This window comes from Prionailurus bengalensis, chromosome E3 (assembly GCF_016509475.1).
Source record: "Prionailurus bengalensis isolate Pbe53 chromosome E3, Fcat_Pben_1.1_paternal_pri, whole genome shotgun sequence".
NCBI classification, from domain to species: Eukaryota; Metazoa; Chordata; class Mammalia; order Carnivora; family Felidae; genus Prionailurus; species Prionailurus bengalensis.
In genome coordinates, this window is record NC_057357.1 from 8,673,755 (window position 1) to 8,681,324 (window position 7,570).

The 7,570-nt window shown below is 46.3% G+C and overlaps 1 pseudogene; it reads left to right on the forward strand.

The window, feature by feature from the left end:
• The first annotated feature begins 633 nt into the window (after positions 1 to 633).
• Positions 634 to 7,255, forward strand: LOC122472062 (annotated as a pseudogene).
• The last annotated feature ends 315 nt before the right edge of the window (positions 7,256 to 7,570 follow it).

A 7,570-nucleotide genomic window follows, 5' to 3' on the forward strand; every position in this document is an offset into this window, starting at 1 on the left:
TTGGGGGAGCCTGGATGGCTCAGTCGGTTAAGCGTCCTAGTCTTTTTTTTTTTTTTTTAAGTTTATTTACTTATTTTTGAGAGAGAGTGAGTGAGCGAGAGAGCACAAGTACAAGCAGGGAAGGGGCAGAGAGAGAGAGAGAGAGAGAGAGAGAAACACAGAATCCAAGGCAGCAAGGCAGCCTCCAGGCTCTGAACGATTTCGGCTCAGGTCATGATCTCACAGTTTGTGAGTTCGAGCCCCGCATCAGGCCCTGCACTGATAGTGAAGAGCCTGCTTGGGATCCTCTCTCCCTCTCTCTCTGCCCGTCCCTGGCTCATGAGTGTGCTCTCTCTCTCTCTCTCTCAAAATAAATAAATAAAACTTAAAAAAAAAAAAAAAAAGAATGGGACCTGGGAGCTGTGCTCCTGGATCCAGATCCCGTACTTAAGAACTAAATGACCTCGAGCAAGTTTCTCGACATCTCTTAGCCTCAGTTTTATCATCTATAAAATGGGAAATAATAACCAGCTCATATTATTTTGAGGATCAAATGAAATAATGCATATTGCCTGGGAAAAAACATAGGTGCTCAAGAAATCATAAAGGGTTTCTAAAGAAATGAAACCAAGGACTCGTTACATAAATAGGGGAATGGCAGGGATGAGGCTAAAGAGGCAGCAGGGTCCGGATGATGCAGGGCTTGTGTGGTAAGTTAAAGAAGCTAGGACTTCACCCCGTAGGCCGTGGGGAGCCACTGAAAGCTGTGGGCAGGAGAAGAGCACGATCAGATTGACATCTTAGCAACATCACTCTGGCCGCACCAGGGAGGATGGCGGCAGGGAACGAAGAGACTTGCATCGGTCCTGGGAAGGGTTGACTTAGGGACAGTTGGGGGCAGACGGGCTTCAGAGTCGGGAGCCTGCCCTGTGCGGACGTGAGCATCTGAGAGGCATCAGCGCCAAGAGGGGCAAGAAAGCAGTGGCCCCTTTGGACTGCAGGGGGAGAAGGAGGCGAGCCGAGGGTTCCTTTCCCCCCACCCTCACTGATGCTTGTTATCTCTTGTCTTGTTTGATAATAACCATCCAAACAGGTGTGAGGCGATGTCTCACATGGTTGGGGTTTGCATTTCCCTAATGATTAGTAATGTTGAGGGGCGCCTGGGTGGCGCAGTCGGTTAAGCATCCGACTTCAGCCAGGTCACGATCTCGCGGTCCGTGAGTTCGAGCCCCGCGTCGGGCTCTGGGCTGATGGCTTGGAGCCTGGAGCCTGTTTCCGATTCTGTGTCTCCCTCTCTCTCTGCCCCTCCCCTGTTCATGCTCTGTCTCTCTCTGTCCCAAAAATAAATAAACGTTGAAAAAAAAATTTTTTTAAATGATTAGTAATGTTGAGCGCCGTTTTAAAATTTTTTTTAATTTTTAACGCTTATTTTTGAGAGACAGAGTGTGAGCGGGGGAGGGGCAGAGAGCGGGAGACACAGAATCCGAAGCAGGCTCCAGGCTCTGAGCCGTCAGCACAGAGCCCGATGCGGTGCTTGAACTTGAGAACCGTGAGGTCATGACCTGAGCCGAAGTCGGACGCTTAACCGACTGAGGTGCCCCGAGTGCCTTTTCAATGTCTGTCCTGTTGGAAAAAGGGCCATTTGGGTCCCTTTGCCTTTTAAAAATTTAATTAACTAATCAATTAACTAATTAATTAATTTTTTAATTTACATCCAAGTAAGTTAGGAAATAGTGCAACAATGATTTCAGGAGTAGCTTCCAAGTGGTTCATCCCCTGTGTATACCACCCAGTGCTCCTCCCAACGAGCATCTTCCTTAGTGCCCCTTCCCCATTTAGCCCATCCCTCCTCCCACACCCCATCCAGCAACCCTCGGTTTGTTCTCCAAATTTATGAGTCTCTTACGTTTTGTCCCCTCCCTGTTTTTATATTCTTTTGGTTTCCTTTCCCTTTGCTTCCCTTCATCTGTTTTGTCTCTTAAATTCCACATACATGAGTGAAGTCATATGGTAATTGTCTCTGACTGGCTCATTTCACATAATGCCTGCCAGTTCCATCCACGTGGCTGCAAATGATCGTTTTGCCACTTTTCGCTGGGTTGTTTCTTTGCTGTTGACTTTTAGGAGTTCCCTACATATTTTGGAGGTTAACCCCTTACCAGAAATATGATTTCCAATCTCTCTCCCTCCATACATTGCCTTTTCATCTGGTTGATGGTTTCCTCGGTTGTGCGGAAGCTGTTTAGTTGAAGCTGCCTTTGTTTTTGGCGTATGAATAAACTCTCAGAACTGCTTTTGCCCTGAAGGCACTGGCCGACTCCACAGGGAGCTGCCGCAAAATGGAGCCATGGGTCTGCTCACAGGCCTTGAGCTTGAGAAGATCAGAAAAGCGTTAAGTCCAAGGGACCCAACACGCATGCTCAGGGTAAGGTGACACCAGACTTAAACCCACGTTCTTTTGGCACAGGGGAAAGGTTCCTGGAAGGCAGTAAACCAAGCCCAGGCTTCCTGAGGAAGAGAACACTGAATTCACACTTCAGGGGTGGTGCGCAGGTAGGAATTTGGCTGCAAGCGGTGTGGGTTTTGATGGTGCCCCAGGCATCTGGCAAGAGCGAATATCCCTTTGGAAACACAGACGAGATCTGATTTCTCTGCATTCTTGCCAGTACTTGGTATTACCAGCATTTTTTGTGTTAGCTGGGCCATAAATGGTTAAGCGTATTGTTTGCATTTCCCTAATGGCTAAGGATGTTGAACATTTTATAACCTCTGGTGCAACACCTGTTCATGTATTTTGCCCATTTTTGAACGGGATTATCTGGGGCGCTTTGTTTGCTTGTTTATTGCTGAATTCTTAGTATTTTCTAGATACAAGTCCTTGGCCAGATATGCGCTTTACAAATGTTTTGTCCCAGTCTGCAACTAGTCTTTTCAACATCTTAAGAGGGTCTTTTGTGGAGCAAAAATTTTAATTTTGATACAATTTAAAGCTATCAATTATTTTCTTTGGTGGATCCTGCTTTCGGTGTCAGGTCTAAGAACTTTTTGTCTAGACCAAGGTTCCTCAAAACTCAATTTTCTCAATTTTGAGAATGTGAGGTAAAAGTGAACACAGCAGCTCTGTGTCACTCATTTCTCACTTATCTGTGTAACCATGGTGATGACCCTTGGGCAGACTCAGAAGAAAACTCCTGGAACATTCGCACAGCTGCCGGTGAGATGTTATTCCATATGCCCAAAGCAGAGGGTGAAGAGAAAGGCTGTCAGCATGTTTAAAATAAATGTAAGGATTGGGGCGCCTGGGTGGCTCAGTCGGTTAAGTGTCTGACTTTGGCCCAAGTCATGATCTCACAGATCGTGAGTTCGAGCCCCATGTCGGGTTCTGTGCTGACAGCTCGGAGCTCGGAGCCTGGAGCCTGTTTTGGATTCTGTGTCTCCCTCTCTCTCTGCCCCTCCCCCGCTTGTCCTCTGTCTCTGTCTCTGTCTCAAAAATAAATTAACGTTAAAAAAAAGTTTATTAAAAAGAACTTTGGACCCCAAGACTCGGGTTGTATTCCCTGGGCCAGGACATCTCACATATGTTCCTGCTGTTTGCACATGGAGAAGGTGTGCCTGTGCTACTGTCCCCACAGAGAGATAAGAAAGCACGCATTTGACCTCTCTAGGCTTTGCTTATAAATATCTTTTTCCTGCTGTTCCTGCATTGTATCCTTTGCTGTAATAAATCTTAACCTGAAGTATAACTTTATGTGGGGTCCCGTGGGTTCTGCCAGTGCATCATGGACTAGCTGTGAGACCACTGAGACAGGGGGTTGTTTTTCTTAAAACTAAGAATTGAGTTTGTTTGCTTTTTAAGTTAAAAAAGAATTTTTTAATGTTTATTTTTTGAGAGACAGACAGACAGACAGAGAGAGAGAGAGAGAGAGACCGAGTGGGAGTGGGAGAGGGACAGAGAGAGAGGGAGACAGAATCCAAAGCAGGCTCCAGGCTCTGAGCTGTCAGCACACAGCCCGATGTGGGGCTCGAACTCATGAAGCTGAGATCATGACCTGAGCAGAAGTCAGACCCTTAACCTACTGGAACACCCAGGCACCCCATTTTTTAAATGTTATTTATTTTGAGACAGAGAGAGAGAGAGAGAGAGAGAGAGAGAGAGAGAGAGAGAGAGAGTACATGCACACATGTAAGTGGGAGAGGGGCAGAGAGCCAGGGAGAGAGAGAATCCCAAGCAGGATCCATGCTGTCAGCATGGAACCTGATTCGGGGCTCGATCCCACAACAGTGAAATCATGATCTGAGCTGAAATCAGGAGTTGGACACTTAGCCAACTGAGCCATGCAGGCACCCCAAGAATTCAGTTTTTTAAATTGTTATAAGACTTCTAAAATCATCTATTTCATAACTGAGCAATTTTGGTAGTTTGTAGCTTTCAAGGAATTGGTCCATTTCATCCAAGTTGTTGAATTTATACAGGTAGAGTTGTTTACATGTTCCCTTATTATCCTATTACTCCTATTATTATTCTTTGGAGTCTGTGAGAATGGCCAATATTTTATTCTTTTTGGTTTTGTTTTCAGAGCATCTTCATGGAAATTATTTGACGTGATTTCTAACTACGACCCTGTGTGGCAGGCAGGGCAGGCGTTATTATTGGCGTTGACAAAGAAACATAGCTGCTCAGAAGTGCCTGTTTCAGGACCACGTGGACAGAAAATTGCAAAGCTGATATTAGAGCCCAGGGCTCCTGGCTCCAAGCTTCTCTTTTGGCAATAAGGTCCCAACCATCACACCCACGTAATTCTGTTGCCTTCCATCCCTACCTCTCGGCTCTTTCTTAACTGGCTTTTTACTCTCTGCCTAACCTTCCCTTGTCATGCTTTTTCTTGATTGAATCCTATCTCTTAAAAGATTTTTTTTTAATGTTGATTTATTTTTGAGAGAGAGAGAGAAAAAAACAGAGTGTGAGCAGGGGAGAGGCAGAGAGAGAGGGAGACACAGAATCTGAAACAGGCTCTGGGCTCTGAGCCATCAGTACAGAATCCGACGCGGGGCTTGAACTCATGAATGGAGAGATCATGACCTGAGCCAAAGTTGGATGCTTAACCGACTGAGCCACCCAGGTGTCCCTAGAGACTTTTTTTGATGGTCACAACTGGAGGAGTGCCACTGGCATCTAGTGGGAAGAGGCCAGGGACGCTGCTAAATATCCCACCAATGTCAACACAGCCCCGTCCAGAACAAAGAATGATCTGGTCCAAATGTCAGTAGTGCCAAGGTTGAGAAACTCTGCTCTCATCCTATGCCCAGGGAGGCCTTGTCTGACTCCTAGCTGGCTCTTTGTACGTGACACAGTTACGCCAGGCCACCAAGGCTGCAATGCTTTGAATTTGTGGTGGACGACTTGTCAATCGGTGGCTTTGTGGGCTACAAGGAGGACAGCGGCTTCCTGCCACATGGCCCTAAGATAGGACTCTAGATCCCTTTGGATTTTCACATTGAATCCATGGAGATGGAATTATTTTGCCAATGTCTCAGGGTTGGGTTTCAGGTCCCACACCCTGGCTGGGTGATGGCCTCATCCGCACTTACAGAGTGTGCTGGTCTGAGACTTCAGTGGAAGGTTGGGGGTGGCAGGGTCGTGGTGCTGATGGTGGTGACTTCTTCCCCCAAGCACTGGAAATCTACTGCCTGTCCGTCATCGACTCCAGGGTGCCCATGTTCTCACAGGTGGCACTTGTGGCTGTCATTCTCACGTGTGCTTTGGAATGACCTCACTGGGTACAACTTAGATGAGGAGGTAACCTCTGGAGGTTCTGGTGATGGTTTTGACCAGGGTGACAATGGCTGGAAAATCATCCACGCGGATGCCCTCCTCTCCCATCCATACCCTGGTCTGCTCTGTGCTATGCTGGTCATGGGTGCCCAGTTCCTGACCTCTGGGCATGGTGAGGTGATAAGAATTAATTGGGAATTTCTCAAGGGGTAGAACTAAGTAGGTCATCTACTTAGTAGAAGGTTTGCAGATCTTCTCTTCTTTCGAAGATGAGGGGCAGACCTAAGGGGTGGGGTGGCTCTAGAGAGGATGAGTATATTCTATGTTAGGGTTTCTGGACAACAGAACTGGGGGAAGATTGCTTTGCTGCAGGCGTTGGGTCTGGAAGAAAGGGGACTGATTCCTCTACGATGTACCGGAAGAGGGACAGGCGAGACCTGACACAGGCTTTTTGCTGCTCCCCTACCAGCACTGTTATCATGGTCCTGCTGGGCCTCCTCAGTGTGTATCGTCATGAGGCCATTGACTTGGTGCCATCTTGTTGTATGTCCTGACCTGCTGTATCTCTGGTTATGTGTCTAGCCACTTCTACTGGCAGACTGGGGTTGAATGTTGGGTGTGGGACATCACCCTCACCACTGGTCTCTTCTCTGGAAGAGAAGTCCCTCTCCGACTGCCTTGGCCATGTCCCATAAATCTTGATACGTTCCATTTTCAGTGCAATGTGATTTATTCCTTTGAGAGTTCCTCTTTGACACGTGGATTATTGTGTGTGTCCATGTGTTGGAGAATTTCCTGCTATCTTTCTGTTACTGATTTCTAGTTTGATTCTATTGCGATCAAAGGTCACACTCTGTATGATTTCAATTCTTTTGAATTTGCTGAAATTTGTTTTATGACCCAGGACATAGTCTATCTTGGTGAATGCCCCAGGTGCACTTGAAAAGGATGAGTATTCTGCTGTTCTTGGGTGGAGTGGTTCTATAAATATCAATTAGGTCCTTCTGAATGACAGTGTTGTTCTATATCCTTGCCGGTTTTCTCACTAGCAATTCTGTCTACTGTTGAGACAGTGGTGTTAAAAATCCTCAACTATAATTCCGGATTGGCCTATTTCTCTTTTCAGTTCTATCAACTTTGCTTCACGTATATTGGAATTCTGTTGTTTGGTCCACACTCATTTAGGACCGCTATGCCTTCTTGGTGAATAGATCCTTTTACCTGTATGTGATGTCCTTCTCTATCCTTCGCAATTTTCATTGCTCTGAAGTTTACTTCATCTGTTATTAACATAGCCACTACTGCTTTCTACTGACTGATGTTTGCATAGTGTATCTTTATCCTTTTACTTTCAATCTACATATATCTTTATATTTGAAGTGAGTTTCTTATCTACAGTACATAGTTGGATTGTGTTGTTTTTAAGTGACCAAAAGGCCACCTGGAGCTCCACCCCTTTAAAAAAAATTTTATATGTTTATTTATTTTTGAGGGAGAGAGAGACACAGAGCATGAGTGGGGGAGAGACAGAGAGAGATGGAGACACAGAATCTGAAACAGGCTCCAGGCTCCGAGCTGTCAGCACAGAGCCTGATGCGGGGCTCAAACTCCCAGACGGTGAGATCTTGACCTAAGCAGAAGTCAGACGCTTAACTGACTGAGCCACCCAGATGCCCTGGAGCTCGACCCTTTGATTCTCCTGGTTTAGCAATTCCAGAGTACAGAACGTGCCTCTCTCCTGGTAGCTCCAGCAGCCTTCCCAAGGAGGCCTCTCATTGGCCTTGGCTCCACTCGGTTTTTATTTTAATTTTTTTTAAG